This window comes from Strigops habroptila, chromosome 4 (assembly GCF_004027225.2).
Source record: "Strigops habroptila isolate Jane chromosome 4, bStrHab1.2.pri, whole genome shotgun sequence".
Classification (NCBI taxonomy): Eukaryota; Metazoa; Chordata; class Aves; order Psittaciformes; family Psittacidae; genus Strigops; species Strigops habroptila.
Window position 1 is genome coordinate 18,257,055 of NC_046358.1, and position 15,751 is coordinate 18,272,805.

Genomic DNA, 15,751 nt, shown 5'->3' on the forward strand with positions numbered 1-15,751 from the left:
AAGTTTTTATACTGTACAGAACAGTGGTATATAACATTTCATTTGAGATTTCATACCATTTTGTCACCTACTTTCATGGATACTAAGACTTAAAGCCTTTTTTGTGCTAAGTGCGGCACAGGCACCTCCCAGGGACACGGTCTATGCCCTGATTACAAATAGAGAAGACAGAACCAGTGCAGGGTGAAGCAGCTTGTCTGAAGTCACAAAGGAGATCAAGAAGAGAAGTAGGAACAGGAGACAGGTATCCTGCCATTCCAAGCCAGGCTGTGTGACTTTTTGTGATATACAAATCTGACACTTTACAAAGAATTAGAGAGTATTCTGTTAAGAGCAAAGCTCTACTGGTAAAGCAGTGGTCTCTGAGGGTGGCAGCTAACCAACAGCATTACAATAACTAATTACTATTCAAAGTGCAGAAAAGGACCTTTAAATAACATTGTTGTAACTTTTAAAATCCTGACCTTTCAGCGACGATGGTGGTACCTCAGAGTTTGAAAGTATAAAAAGGCCCATTATCTGGAGGTTTGGCTGGCTGACAACTGATGATTATTTTTCTTGCAAACTATTTTGAGTGTGTATATGAAAAAAATTGTTTGAGAAAATTGGAACAACACATTACCTATTTCTTTATGTGTCATGGGAAATGTGGCAAAGCATGTAAATAGCTACCACAGAAGCATTGCACTCACCCCTCCCTACCTGTTTGTCTCAAGCTTGTGTGGGAGTTAAGTTACAATAACAATAGGCTCCACGTGTGGTTATCACTGCAGCCTGTTTATATGCAGTGAGGCTGATGAACTTGGAAAAGTAGCATCTTCTTGGTGCTCTTGACCTGAAGGAGACTATATAGGTAATTAAGGAATTACTAGAGCTTCACAAAGAGAAGGAATTTCACTTATCCTGAATACACACTTTTAAAGCAAGGTACTTGAATAAATTCTTTTCATGAAGCAGTAAAGAAATTAGGAGAATTACTATCTTGCTTTATCAGTTTATAATTGGATAGCAAATGGAGGAATTTCATAAATTGGGGGTGCTAGAATTTGAATGGAAGCTACAAAAGAAACAACTGGATACAAGCTAATCCTGGACATGGAAGGTACTGGGGAAAAGAAGTAGTAAAGGCCATAGAGTTTTGGGAACAGAAATCACATAACTGTTAGATACGACCTTGTATATTAAGCTGTGGAGGTGAAAGAAAGAGCTAGGCTTCTGAATTTAAAACACCTAATTTCCCCAGAATGAGGGAATTGATGGGCATATATAATTGGATGTTGTTACTGTAAGGTCACAGTGGAGGTAGGGAGGTTAGCATGAAGGTAAGGCTGCAACTAATAATGGCTCAGCAGAACCTGTTTTTTCTGCAAATAAGTATTTAGAGGGGTTGGAATGACTGTGCCTAATAAAGAAATTATGCATGCAAATTATGAAGGAAAGCAAGGCTTATAGATTGGGAGGGTTACTAAACATAGAGATTGACCACAGACACAGAAAGTCATGTAAAAGTCTGAGAAAAAGAGAAAACTTTATATACAGTTCATAAAATCACTTCAAAACATCTTTCTGATTGTACTCTGAAAAACAGGTGAAAAAGGATGTTATGTAGTTTGGTTACTGCATATTTAAATACAGGTCAAAATACGTTTGTTACAACAATAATTCCTAGAGGAGTGTTTGAAACAAAGGAATAGGGAACTCATGAATTTTTCTCTCACTTGTTTGGAATAGGCTGCAAGGACTCTGAGAAAATGATTATGCTTTCACATTGCACCATCTTTTAAGTACATGGAAAATGTTTTTATATTATCCTGCAGACTTGCCAGCTTACTACAAGGGCCGTACGTCACATCTTCAGCGATGTTTAGCGCAAATGAGGTGCAGATATAATTTGAAGTTTCTCTGAAGCATCTTGTTTCTTTTTCTAATTTTCTTTGTGATGTTTTGGTTTTTGTTTGTTTGGGGGAGTTTGGTTGTTTGGGTTTTTTTAGTGTTTCTTCTTTGATTTTTGTGTTTGCCACAATGTGGTTTCATTAGGAGCACTTCAATTTTAGCTTTGATCTACATGCTTGTAATAATGTTTTCTCCAAAGGTGAAGGAGAAGGAATTCGTGTCCTTACTGAATGGTGTAGTCTATTTAACTTCTTTCTTTATGTCATTGTGTCAAACGTTACTTGGGGGTGTGATGTGGATTTCAAAGAACCTTAGGCTAGACTTTAATGGAACTTGTAGGTGCTCCATGAAATATATCATAGGGTGATTTGTGACTTCGGCTGGAAAGCACACCTGGAAGCCCAACTCTTTCCTCTAATTAAGAACAGGTTATATCAGGTTGCGTCAAGTCCAGTTCTGAACATCTCCAGTTATGGAGACTCCAACTTGGGCAACTCACTTCAGAGTTTCACTATCCTTGCAGAGTTTTGCTTTGGTTCACTGGTTTATTTGGTTGGGGGTGGTGGATGTGGTGGTTTATGTCCCCAGTCTGTAATTGGAATTGCCATTGTGTCCATTTTTTCTTGTCCTATCACTACGTACCTCCAAGAAAAATCTGTCTCAAAATCTTGCCAGTAACTGTACAAGCTGTTTGCATTTCTGAACAATTTTAGACTGAGGAACCTATCTCTCACCTGTAATTTTAAGTGTGAAAACACCTAGAAATCTGGTCATGACCAGGCAGCAGTAATAGTGGCAGGTTCTTCTTGCTTTATTTCTTTTCCACAGTAAATGCCTGAATCTGGTATGAGAGTTAAATTGTAATATACCTCAAAGAACTTAGATTACAGAAATTAGTGCCTTGTGAATGCCTATAGATACAGGATTGTTCCATGATGCTTTGCTAAGAAAGCATTCCAACTTTAAATCAGTAACTTCAGAAGTTCCTTTGAGTAAGATGATACCTATGTATGATATCCACTGTATATTGGTATGTAATTCCAGTGTACTCTTAGTGGAAGTTATTAATTAGGCTAACATAATGTTCATAACTGCATAATTTAACCTACTCAGATCTAAATGTGAATATAAATTTTTTCTTAAAATTGCATTCTAACTTGCAATTAGTGTCTAGAAACAACTGAAGGATTTTCTTTTTTTCTTCCCCTAAAATGACTTTCTCCTCCCCTTTCACTAATGTGTAAGTGAAGCTTGATGAAAATGGGGCATTTGCAGCCAAATTCTTGGAAAGAAGTGGGACATGAGGTAGAACTTGGAAAATTCTCAAGAAAGATTACAGGTCAGAGGGAGCTGTGTGGGAAATGGTATATGTTCAGATGCATTCACAGTGGAATTGACTGCAAAGATAAGAAATTAAGGAGGTCGCTCTGTGTTACTGATGACTGCGATCACTGTCAATATCCCCCTCTTTCTCAAGTTGCTGAAATCACAGCTATTAGCAAAGCTTTGCTCCCCTTTCTCCTGCCCTTTTTCCTTCCCCTTTCCTCCCCTCCCATAAGTAGAAACAAAGGAGATGGAATTTCAAAGACCCTGTTGTGGTAGCTGAGGTGTGAGGTTGAAATTAAGAAAGTAAAGGCAAGAGAGTGTCAGGTTTCTCCAGCTGCTGGTGGGTTTCCCTACTTGCTTTCTCTTTGGTTTGCATAATAGCAAGAACAAGTGCCATGGTGTTGATTCTGATTTGCCATCTTCATGTTCAGCTTCACAGCTTTAGTGGGGTTCGGGCATTCGCTTGGTGCTTTTTAAATGTAATCTCGAAGCTGATTTGTTTTTTTTTTTCTTTCTTTTTTTTTTTTTTTAAAGGACTTTGTTCAATATGTTGCAACTGGCTGGAAAAATCCAGACATAGTTCACTTCAAATAGATTTATCTCCTTGTTGGTTGAAGCTGTACAAATCACAAGATGAGGGTGCCTGGGATGGTTCAAAAATGTTTGAACTAGTGTGAAGTTGGAAGCATTGGTGTCAATATTTCGCGCTTTAGCTCTTCTGCAGCCATCTCTAGCCACCTGGCTGGTAACAAATTTTGTTGTAAAGTTTGCTGTGAGGATTCACTAGTGCTCATGACAGGAATCTTCTGGCTTATAAAACATTTCCTTTTGCTTTCAGAACAAGGGAAGGTCCAGGTCAAAGAATGCAGATATCTTCAGGACTTGAAAAGCGACATTCTTTACCTTGCAAAGGCTGTTCCATGTGAGGGAGTGTGTCAGACCCTGAGGTTTTCACATAGTTCTAAGCACTTTATGATGAGCAATGCAATCAGCTGCAGCCTAGGGTGGTCTCATTCAGCATAGCTGCTTTGTGAAGCAACATTTACTTGCACCAGCTGAGGATGTAACCAAGTTGTTTTATACTTTAACCTCGAAGCCTCCTTGTTAATATAGCAGTAAATGTACTCATTGCAATTAAAGTTACTTCTTCTCAGGTAAACATATGCTGAGGTTTGTGCTTTATCACTTTGAAATAGGATTTCCCCAACTTTGCTAATTAGCAGCATTGCCCGAACAGAAAGAAACATATGGCTCAGGCCATGCTGACTTGAAGTCTTTGGAGTCCCACTGGAGAATAATTAAAGTGATTTTGATTTACTGACGTGATGGAGAACAAGCCATTCTCATTTGGCCTTATGTCTAGAAGCTCTGAGACAGTAAGGTACCTTAGCAAGAGAGCTGTAATAATTAGCATGAGCCAGATTGTTATTATTCCAATAGCTTTGTTCTATTAACAATCATTTGTAATTATTAAGAGACTTTACATAATCCAAGCAAGATCTGAAGTTTACCCATCTCTAGAACCGTGTGGTTAATTGGGCTTCGTTTAGACTTTATAGTTGAAAGATTCCAGCATTTCAGTTCTTCTTGAAATCAGGTAGGTTCTGATAATGAAAAAAATGTCTCCTGACAAATGGAATCAGTTCTTTTTTTTCTTTCTTTTTACTGATAACACCAAGGAATGTGCTGTCTAGTGCAGTTTTTCAGAGGTGTAAATTTATTTTTGTTTTTCCCTTTTGGAAAAGATTGATGAAAACAGATGTGCATGGAAAGTGCAAATTTCTTCATTGAACAAGTGGAAAATTTTAAAATGAAGTTTTGACTAAAATATTCAGCTCAACAGTTTCTCTGGAAAACAGACAGTAAAAGGTGTTTATTTGAGTAAAAACTCAGTTTCCTCCCAAGAAAAAGTTTAAACAGAAATTTTACCCAGCATGAATAATTCACTTTGCTCTCCTGATGCTCACTGTGAACTGGAAATAAGAACCTGTTTGCACATCACTGTAAATTTTACTCCACAAACGGATGTTTAACAAATGTATGTGTAGTCTCATGCAGGTTACTGAATGTAAACATGAATGCTGCTGAATAAATGGAAATTAAATGGTGTAAGGTAGGCAATGGATGTCATAAATATATGCCGCTTAGAAAATGGGAAGTAAATAACTGATGTCAAAACCTTTGTTCAGATGCAAATGGTATGAAGACCATGAAATAGGAGGAGTTTGAGCTTCCTGGATGAGAGAGTCTTGACAATTAATTTTCAAAACAGGTTTCTCTGTATTCTATTTAATGTAAGCTTTTAGTGATGCTCTAAGATACCAGTATCTGAATCTGGGTAAGTTGAAACTAAGGCCAAACCATGGTTTTGTTTAGAGGCAAGTTGAAAACTTAGGTGCTTTAAGCTTCTGGCTGAAGCTTAGAAAATGGAAGGATGTCTGTGATCAGGTGAACTCTTGATCTGATAGTCTGATGAGAATGGTTCCTTTTGAAGGCTTCATCCTGCCCTGGAACTGTAAAACACTGGTTTGCAATTTTGAAGTTAAAATTGCTTTTTTTCGGATGCACCTAGGAGGTGCGCCACGTTGGCACCACGTTGGGCGCCAAAAAGAACTGTCGTGGTTTGAGCCCAGCCGGTAACTCAGAACCACACAGCCGCTCGCTCACTCCTCCCCCCTGCTTCTTCCTCCCCCCACTCCCGGAGGGATGGGGAGGAGAATGGGAAGAATGTAACTCCCACGGGTTGAGATAAGAGCAGTCCTGCAACTAAGGTATAATACAAAACCACTACTGCTACCACCAATGATAATAACGATTAGTGAAATAACAAGGGGAGAGGATACAATTGCTCACCACCCGCCGACCGATACCCAGCCCGACCCGAGCAGTGATCTGGGCATGACGTGCTGTGGTATGGAATACCCCTTTGGCTAGTTTGGGTCAGGTGTCCTGTCTCTGCTTCCTCCCGGCTTAAAGCTGCTAAGATTAAAGTGGCTCAGATGGACTTGGATTGGCAACATAAGGGTGAATTATTTTTAGCCCGGTGGGCCCATGACACCTCAGGCCATCAAGGCAGAGATGCAACATATAGATGGGCTCGTGATCGAGGGGTGGACTTAACGATGGACACTATTGCCCAGGTTATTCACGAATGTGAAACATGTGCTGCAATTAAGCAAGCCAAGCGGTTAAAGCCTCTCTGGTATGGAGGACGATGGCTGAAGTACAAGTATGGGGAGGCCTGGCAGATTGACTACATCACACTCCCACCAACCCGCCAGGGCAAGCGCTATGTGCTTACCATGGTGGAAGCAACCACCGGCTGGCTGGAAACATACGCTGTGTCCCATGCCACTGCCCGGAACACTATCCTGGGCCTTGAGAAACAAGTCTTGTGGCGACACGGCACCCCAGAGAGAATTGAGTCAGACAATGGGACTCATTTCCGGAACAACCTCATAGACACTTGGGCCAAAGAGCATGGCATTGAGTGGGTATACCACATCCCCTACCATGCACCAGCCTCTGGGAAAATCGAACTGTACAATGGGCTGTTAAAAACTACACTGAGAGCAATGGGTGGTGGGACTTTCAAACACTGGGATACACATTTACCAAAAGCCACCTGGTTGGTCAACAGTAGGGGATCTGCCAACAGGGCTGGCCCAGCCCAATCAGAACTTTTACGTACTGAGGTAAAATCCGAATTGCACTGTCTGAGCTATAGAACTTGTTTTATGCTATAAATGGGATTTTTGGGAGGTTTTTGAAAGTCTTAAAAACAACTGAGTCTTTAAACTTGATTTCTTTTAGTTAATGATGGAAGGTTTCTAGGCTTCAGATGCCAAAATTTCTAAACTCACATACAAATCTCACCTCATAAATGGAAAATTTATGTTGGTTCTGTAAATTACCAAACACTTCATGTGCTCTTTTCAGGAAACAGCTGGAAATCTGCAGTTTGGGAACTTTCCATTCTAATGCAGATATGTGACTTTATGTAATGTAGAACTGTCCTTTATTCAGGGGACGGGAGGGAGGGGAATATATCCTGCAACTCATATTTTGTTTGTTTTGTCTTATCAGGGCCAAATTCTGTGTTGCAAAGAGCTCCTTACATTTTTCTTAGCCCAACCTACTGCACACAGAAGTCAGCTTTCTCTTTTAGATCAGATCATAAACCTCAGGAAAGTAATTTCTTCTCCCTCCTTGCTGGTGACTTAAGGAGGCAGGTTTCTTAGGACTCAAATGTGAGACAGGAATAGAATAGGATTTTGCTGGTGTGTGATGCTGCATATTTGAGGAAATTGCAGAGGATTTGTGCTTGAAGAGTCAAGAAGCCTTGCATTTTACATGGGAATTTGCCATGCAGCTCTCTGCGCTGGTGGAGGGCACTATATAGGTTTTGGTGCCTAAATTATTTACAATTAGTTGAAAACTGTTCTGTTTCATTGCTAATATATGTTATACTCAAACAGAAACTGTAAAATGATCTGAGGCCCACCCTAAGTGCGAATCTTTGCCTCGCTCTCAAAGAGCACAGCTCGCTTTCAAAAATGTAACACTGTGTGTGACGCAGGAGTTGCCATGGAAAAATACATTGAGCCAATCATTCATGATTTATTTATAGCAATTAGAATGCACATCCCAAGAACCACTAGTAACTTCGATACAGAAAAAAAAAAAAAAATAATCGATCCAGACAAAGGATTGAAGCACGTAAATTGTTGGAACATTTGTGAGTCTTTATGGTTAATGTGTTATTTAAATAATTGACTATGTATGTTCCTGGACAGGGCTTTGAAGTATCAGTGCTACTGATATTTGCTTCCATATTTCTGCTGCTGATAATGCTGTTACTGATGTTGTATACTTACCATCTGTTAAGTGACCATCTAGTGGGTATAATAAATATCAATTCAAAGTGAGTTTTTTCTTCTAATCATCTCTTTTTGAAAACATTTGTGTAAAAGTGAATGCTTTGGAGAAATCAGTATACCTGTATCTTGCTCGAAACATGGTACCCAAGGTCCTTAGAGCTGGATATGCTTGCCTGCAGTTATTAAGCTACAACAGGCAGTGAATGTCTTCCTCTTGATGGTTTTAAATTGCATTCAGGCAGAAACTGTTTATTTATTTAACTTGCATTCAGGCAGAAACTGTTTAGGTTTTTTTGTTGAACATGAACTGTATTTCAGTGTTGACTTTTTTTAAGTAACTTCTCCTGATATCCCCCCATATGTGCTTTATCTTTGGGCAATGATGAAAATCAAACAAACAAATGTACAAGTCTTCAGGTTTAAGTGTTTATTTGTTTAAAGGGTCGGCACCCTTCAAGGTTTTCTTTTTCCCTAGGTGTGTGTCTTATGGAGAGTTTGACTCTGTTAGAAGATAAGGAGCTCCTCTGGAGTTTATTGCCCTAGTCCTTCTATCATTATGTGGCTTGCTGAGTTTCATTTCAATTTGGCAGCGAGTCGGGAGTGTCAGCTCTCTTTGATGTATAGCTCCCTCAGAGGCTAAATCAATAGTGTTTTAAGCACATCACTTTCTCTTAATAAGGCCATAGCTTGGTGAATTATTTCAGGTTTTCTGCTATCATATTTTGCATTGAAAATGTCATGTTAAGGAACAAAATCAACGTAACAAAAACCTGAAATCAGCTACTGCATAGCTGGTTTTAATTGCCTGGAGTTATATGTGAAGTAGAAAACTTAGGCTTCACTGTCTTGGAGCTGGGTATGTAAAAGATTTTTCTGATTATACTTTAAGCCTTATCTTGCTCTCTCCTGGTTCATGGGACTGATGGAGACTTTCTGCCTGCCTGCTCCCACCAAGCGTCCTTTGCTTGGTCCACTTCCTCTTCTCAGAGGGCTCTGGGGCTCCACTGCAAGTGTGTAAGGGCTGAGGTATGGTAGGGAATGAGATGGGTCAGAAGACTGATGCTTGGGTAGGATGCCTGGGATTGCCAGGAAGCCCTTCTGTAAAAGAAAGGGGCTTTGAGAATTAAGCTGTCCATGCAAGCAGCATGAGACAATGGTTTCAAGGTTTGTGCATCCTTGAGCATTCAGCCTGAGCACTGCTGTTTTAGGCCACACCATGCATTCAGCTGTGTGAGGATATCATCCCTCAATTCTCTCTTGCATCCTTGCTCAATTTGCCAGCTGGCTAATAACAGGTGCTCCTTGATGAGTTCTACTGCGTCACTTTTATATGCCATAGACAGTATCTCACTTGTGTGGCATTTTCTTTGGTGTGTACAAAAATTCTGCTACTCTAGAGGACTTGAAGTAATCATAGGGCTCCTCTGGAAGCAGAAGTAAAGAGTTGTGTCTCTTGAGAGAACAAAACATCAACAGTGCTGAAGCTGAGTAAAAGTTCACCTTGCTCTGTATCTTGTCTGTAAAATCACATCTCCTAAGCTTCACAAAGAGATAAGCTGCCAACAAAGTGATTGCTTTTGCCCCTTTGTTACTAGAAATTACAACTACAGTTGACTGGAAGTTTCCTTTGTCTGCAGGCTGCAAGTGTAACAAATGCTCTCCCATCTTAGTAGTTTTCACCTCCAGTACTTTAGAGAAACGCCTGGGGTTGGGATGACATTTTGCGCTGGAATTAATCAACTTCAACTAGTAGACATCCGCACTGCAAGCAGCTGATCTTACTTGTTATTGAGACTCCCTTCAAAGTTGATGGAAAGAAATAGATATTTTTAAGAGATGATTTATTTCATGCCATGATAGCTATCCAAAATCAGTTAGATGTATTGAACCTTAGAAGTCTCTATTTCTTCATTGGTCAAAAAGGAGTCTGGACAACTAACTTTTTCTTTTTCCTGTGTCTATTGGCTATGAAGAACCTGCTGTAGCTTCCAAATATGACTTTTACTGAAGCATTTTGTAGTTTGTTTTGCCCAGCCAAATTATGAAGGACCTGGGGTATGAAAGTGAAATACAAAGACCATGAAATATGAATTCTCTAGAAAAATAGGAGCTTCATTAGTTCTCATAGCACTTTTAAAATTAGTAAGTCTTGTCTTTACCACTGGGAATTTAGGAAACACTTTCAGTAGTTATTGCTCCCAAACAGACTGCTCTTCTCAGAAAGATTTTGAAAGGAGTGATAATAGGTTATGAGTGAAGAAATAAGCATGTATATGAATTCAGGCCTTATAAGGACAAAAAGCTTCGTAAGGTAACACATAGTCATTTTTAGGTTCTATTTAACATTTAGTTTCACAAGGAATAGGACAAAGCTGCAAGGTATCAAATCAAATATAAGTTGTTCGTTTTCTAAGTGTGGAGATTGGGGTAACAGTCGGACTTGATGATCTTAAAGATCTTTTCCAACCTAGCTAATTCTATAATTCTATTCAATTTCTTTGCCTTGTGAATCCAAGCTATGAAATCTGTGTTCTTATTCCTCTAAGGAATATTTTGTTTGAAGGAGGCTAACACCTAACTGTGGATAAGCTGCTCTCCACTTGTTGCTTTGCTGGCCATAGATTCTTGCTCTGCATGAATTGCCCTTTTCTGGTGACACAGACACATGGGTTTGCCTGTGAATATTTGCATGGATCAGCTGAGCTCCTGAAAGTCCCTGGAAATTACTGTGGGAATTAAGTGACCAAATACTTTCCAAAGAAACTTTGGAAAATCTCAACATATGGCCAGCCTTCATGTTTGGTAGGAAACGGAGTGTGGTTTTCCTCAAAAAAAAAAAAACCCAACAGAACACCAGCTCATTTCTCAAAACTTCTTGCTTCCTCCAGAAACAAATGGCTTCATATTTGGCTGCCTCGCGCCTCAGCAGTTTGCTTGGTGGGTGGGCTGCCTGGGCTGGCCGTGTCTACGCAGAGCTTCTGGGTAGCTGGAACTCTTGAGAAAACTGCCTGCTGTCCATCAAATCTTTGGTGTCATCAACATGCTCCTGTGCAACAATCCTCAACCTTCTGTAGGAGCGTTTTTCTGACAGAAATCTCTTCCATCTGAAAATCTCTAACCAATTTTATCAGATAGCATGGATTCACATGCTGAGCTACCTGGAGAATGTGCCACGTGTTCATTGCATTAGATAAGGTGAATGTGCAGAGGGAAAATAGTTTCCAAGCTTGCTGTGATGAATAATGGAGCTTTACATCTTTCAGTGAATTCTTCCTGTCTTTCTCCTCTACCTGGTGATTTCAGTTTAGCTCTTTTGTATTTGTCCATCTCCACTGCCTAGGGTCCTATGCAAAATTGTATTGAATAGCCACCTGCAGACAAGAGGTTTCCCACTCCTCATACCACAGTCTGCAGCTCTGTTAAATAATTAATGGGGGGGGGGGAAGTGTTGAAGTCCATTTCATGGAATGTGTTACTCTGATAATTCAGAATCATAAAGTCATGGAATCATATTGTCATTTGAGATAAAAATTAGAATGTTCATGAAAAATCAGTCACTCATTCATACTTCTCAGAAGTAGCCATGAGATGCCAGATGACTCACATACTTCTTTCGGAAGAAATTGATTGTATGACTTAGTTACAATCTTGAGAAGGATTATCTTAGTGCTTATATGCAGGCATAATATCTTCAGATTCCCAGCTTGCTGACATTAACTGTATCACAGCGAGGATACCAATTGAATTAGCAGTCCCATGAGACTTCTGAGAGCTGGGGAAGTAACTCTACATCCTACTGTTCGGCATATATGTGGAGGTGAATATTGACTGGCAGCTCAAAGAAATATTTACAAGTGATCTTTAATATTAAGTGTATTCAGATTGATTTTTAATGGTTGTAAACAGAAATATCATTATTCTGTCAAACAGAAATATGGGTGGAGGACATGTTTGGAAGTTTGATGCATTTATTTATTTATTTTCACTCTGGTTCTTCTTGGGAGGACTCAAGTTGCTAGAAATTATTTCGCTCGCAAAGTCAAGTGAAAATTTTCAATGGAGATCCTTTAGGTCTTGGCTGTGAAGACTGGAGCCAGCTTAAGACCTTCTTGTCTCTCTCCCATGTTGCATCTTCCTGCTTCCTCAGTTGTACCAATACAGTCTTCTGGAGCTATGCTGTGTTACAGAAATTATCCAGGTAAAAATATCTTTTTAGAAGAGAAAGGATACGGAGTTATTTTTAATCTAACTTGACCTCTAACATAATTTTTGTTCAGAATGTGAATGTAACTGTTGGAAATTAGCCACTGTGGAAGTAAAAGCTACAGGAAGCTTCATAAAATGGTTACTCTGCATGGCAGAGGACTTTTTGCATTGTCTTGGACTTCAAGGATTGGAAGCTGAAGACACAGCCCACATTGAAGCAAACACAGACAAAACACTGCTATAACCGAAAAGGTAGAAGGTTCCTTAGGTGCATTATGCTACTCCAAAACTTGTTAAAATATTTCCATAAAAGCTAGTTTCAACAGAATTTTATTTATTTATTTATTTTTAATTAAACAAGGTGTTTTCTGTAGAGGGCTGCCCTCCCTGCTCCCTTTTATTATAATAAAATAAAAAATAATTCCACTGCTTGTCCAGAGATTGTGATCTGGCACTTACAGAATTACCAATGAGTCAAAAAATTGCTAGGGTCAAAAAAGGCTGTAGCTTATGTATTTTGAGAGTGTCACTGAGGAGTCCAGTCCATGTAGGAATGTGAGTGAGGGTTGTGTAGGGTCTGAAATGCACTTCCCATGAGGCATGAGGGGAAAGCTGAACTGTAGTTTCCTAGACCAAAGCTGCCAGGTTTTTGTTCATTTTTTTTCTGCCCTAGAGTCAACATTTTCCAAGGTATAGCTATCAGCTACCTGCTACAGCTGAAGCAGCAAGAAAGGTGTTGACCCAACCATAGCATGTGCCTCAACTGCATGCCCAAAGGCTCTGTCTCCACATCAGCTCTGAGAGTATCTGCAATTTCCACCCCTTCTTTTTTTTTAAGCTGCTTACTTAATATGTCATGTTAGACATACTTTTTGCATTCAAATTAAAAGCTTGTAAATACAAATGGAAGCAAATAGCTGGGCTACACATGCCCTCTTGGGAGGATGTTCTTGTGCTGTGAACAGCTGTAGCACACGAATGTCGCAGTGTCACTTGCTTGTCCTGGGGAGGGCAGAGCACAGTGCTGCAGCCAGCATCATAGACGTGGTTGTGCTTGCTCATGAACAAAAGAAAAATGCAATCTTAAATTATGTGCTTATGCTGGCAAAGCAAAAGAGCTCCGACGTTTGCTCTGGTGTAATTGCCAACTTAAATTGACCTGCAGCCACATACAGCTGAGAGATGTATGATGGAAAGGGGCTATTAATTTCCTGACTGGATTAGCAAGGTGCTGCTCAGCACTAGGGATGCGCCTATCCCAAGATACGTGACTAGATGTTCTTTCCCTATGCAAAGCTCAGCTGGCAGCAGTCAGACTTGCACCCTCTGAATCTTCCCTTAACTTCCTTCTCTGCGAGACTAACTCTCATTGAGAAGGTGAGATTAAAGCAGTGCTGTCTGTCCCAGATCAGTTTATACTGATGAGACCTGGAACAAGAAAGGAGTTTCTGTAGCCCAAATGAAGCCAAGTGTATGCTCAGTAGTGCCACTCTGTTTTCCCTGAATGTGTTACTTTGAAAGATACTGCGATAGGAATGGTGAAAGCACTTCTACTTTGCATGGGAGGACTGTGCATGCAGTAAGCAAGCACTTTAAAATTTCATGAAGAGTTCATCTCCTAATGGCAGGAGGGTTTCCAAACCTGAGGCTATAACAGGGATGCCAATGTTGATGAGAACTAGCAGATTTATGACACTCCATCCACATTGCTGCCAAATAGGGAATCATCAGAAATGAGGGCAGTCTTACAAAAGCTGACGTGGGAGGCAGAAATAAAGCTGTTCAGGAATTGAGCTAACGCATCTGTGTGTCTGCTGAGTTCCCTCTAGTGGGCTGTGGTTAAACAATAATGGATAGATGCCAACCTCACATACTCTGGGGACTGTGCATACAACATACATTTGTTGGCTTCCAGATCAACAGCTTGTATTTAACCAAATACATAATTCCATATGTAAGTCTGAAGTTCCCATAGCAGTTAGGAGACAGTCATCAAAGGACTCATTTGACATGTACTTGGAACTATTACAGACCCTAATATTCGCCTCTCCTAAGCATCAGCCAGCAATGTCTGGCTGCTACCAGATTCTCAGGCAGCTGCCAGGATCTTCGGCAGGGTGCAGCCTGCTGATGTGTGGGTTGAGTGATTTGTGCCCTTGTGTGGTGAAGTGGTACTGACTGTGTGCTGTGACTGTCTGAAGTCTGTCCTGGTTATGGCAGTCTGCAGAGGTGGGGACATTTGCTTAGGTCATGATTCCTTGAGACTGGTTTTATTTTTCTTCTCTGCTGGGGTGACTTGTCTTTATTTATTGGTTTGAAATCTGTTCCCAGTTACGAGTGCCCAAGGTTTGGAAACATAGCCTGTTGGACAATTCCTTTCTGCTCTTACTTGCTTCTCACAGCTTGACGCTATCCCATAGTGGCTCTTCTCAAACACTTCTTCATCAGGCTGTGCCTGCTTCCTCCTCCTCCTCTCTTCTTTCTGCAACTGGAATCATCTGACTTCACATCTTTCCTCCACTAGCTTTGTCTTTCCAGATTGTGACTGGGTTGAACGCAAATTTGGAGAAAAGTTTAGCTGAACCTGGCCCAAAGGTTGAGTTAATTTTGGAACATGCAGTACCTAGAAGAGCAGCAAAGAACACTGTTTGTGCTGTGACCACAAGGAGAATGAATGAATAGCTCTAGCAAAAAAGCTGTTTTCCATAATGTGTGTATTCTCCAAAATGACCAAGGGGAGAGCAGTGCCATGCTCAGTTCGATGGTTTCTCAAATGGACAACTTCTTAGTATTTTCAAACAGCACAACCATTTCAGGATGGTGTGAGCCAATGAGCTTGTCTACATAAATTAAAATATCAAAAAGCTCATATATCTCCTCTATGCTCAGCTGGGTTCAGCAGATGCAATAAAAAGCTGGAAATGAAACCCAGAGATTTATTTTGTTTGTTTATTCAACAGCGGCCCTTGGATCTTGGTTTGTGACTCTTCTTTTCTGTTTGATATGAATCCCCAAGATTGGCGGGAGTGGTGGTGGAGATCTGCTGAAGGATAGGAAGGCTCTGCAGAGGGATCTGGACAGGCTGGATCGATGGGCCAAGGGCAATGGTATGAAGTTCAACAAGGCTCAGTGCCGGGTCTTGCACTTGGGCCTCAACAACCTCATGCAATGCTCCAGGCTTGGGGAAGAGTGGCTGGAAAGCGGCTCAGCAGAAAAAGACCTGGGGTGCTGATTGATGGAGCTGAACATGAGCCAGCTTGTGCCCAGGCAGCCAAGAAGACCAGCGGCATCCTGGTCTGTATCACAAATAGCATAGCCAGCAGGGCCAGAGCAGTGATCATCCCCCTGTGCTTGGCACTGGTGAGGCTGTACCTCGAATACTGTGTTCAGTTCTGGGCCCCTCACTACAAGAGAGATATTGAGCTGTTGAAATGTCTCCAGAGAAG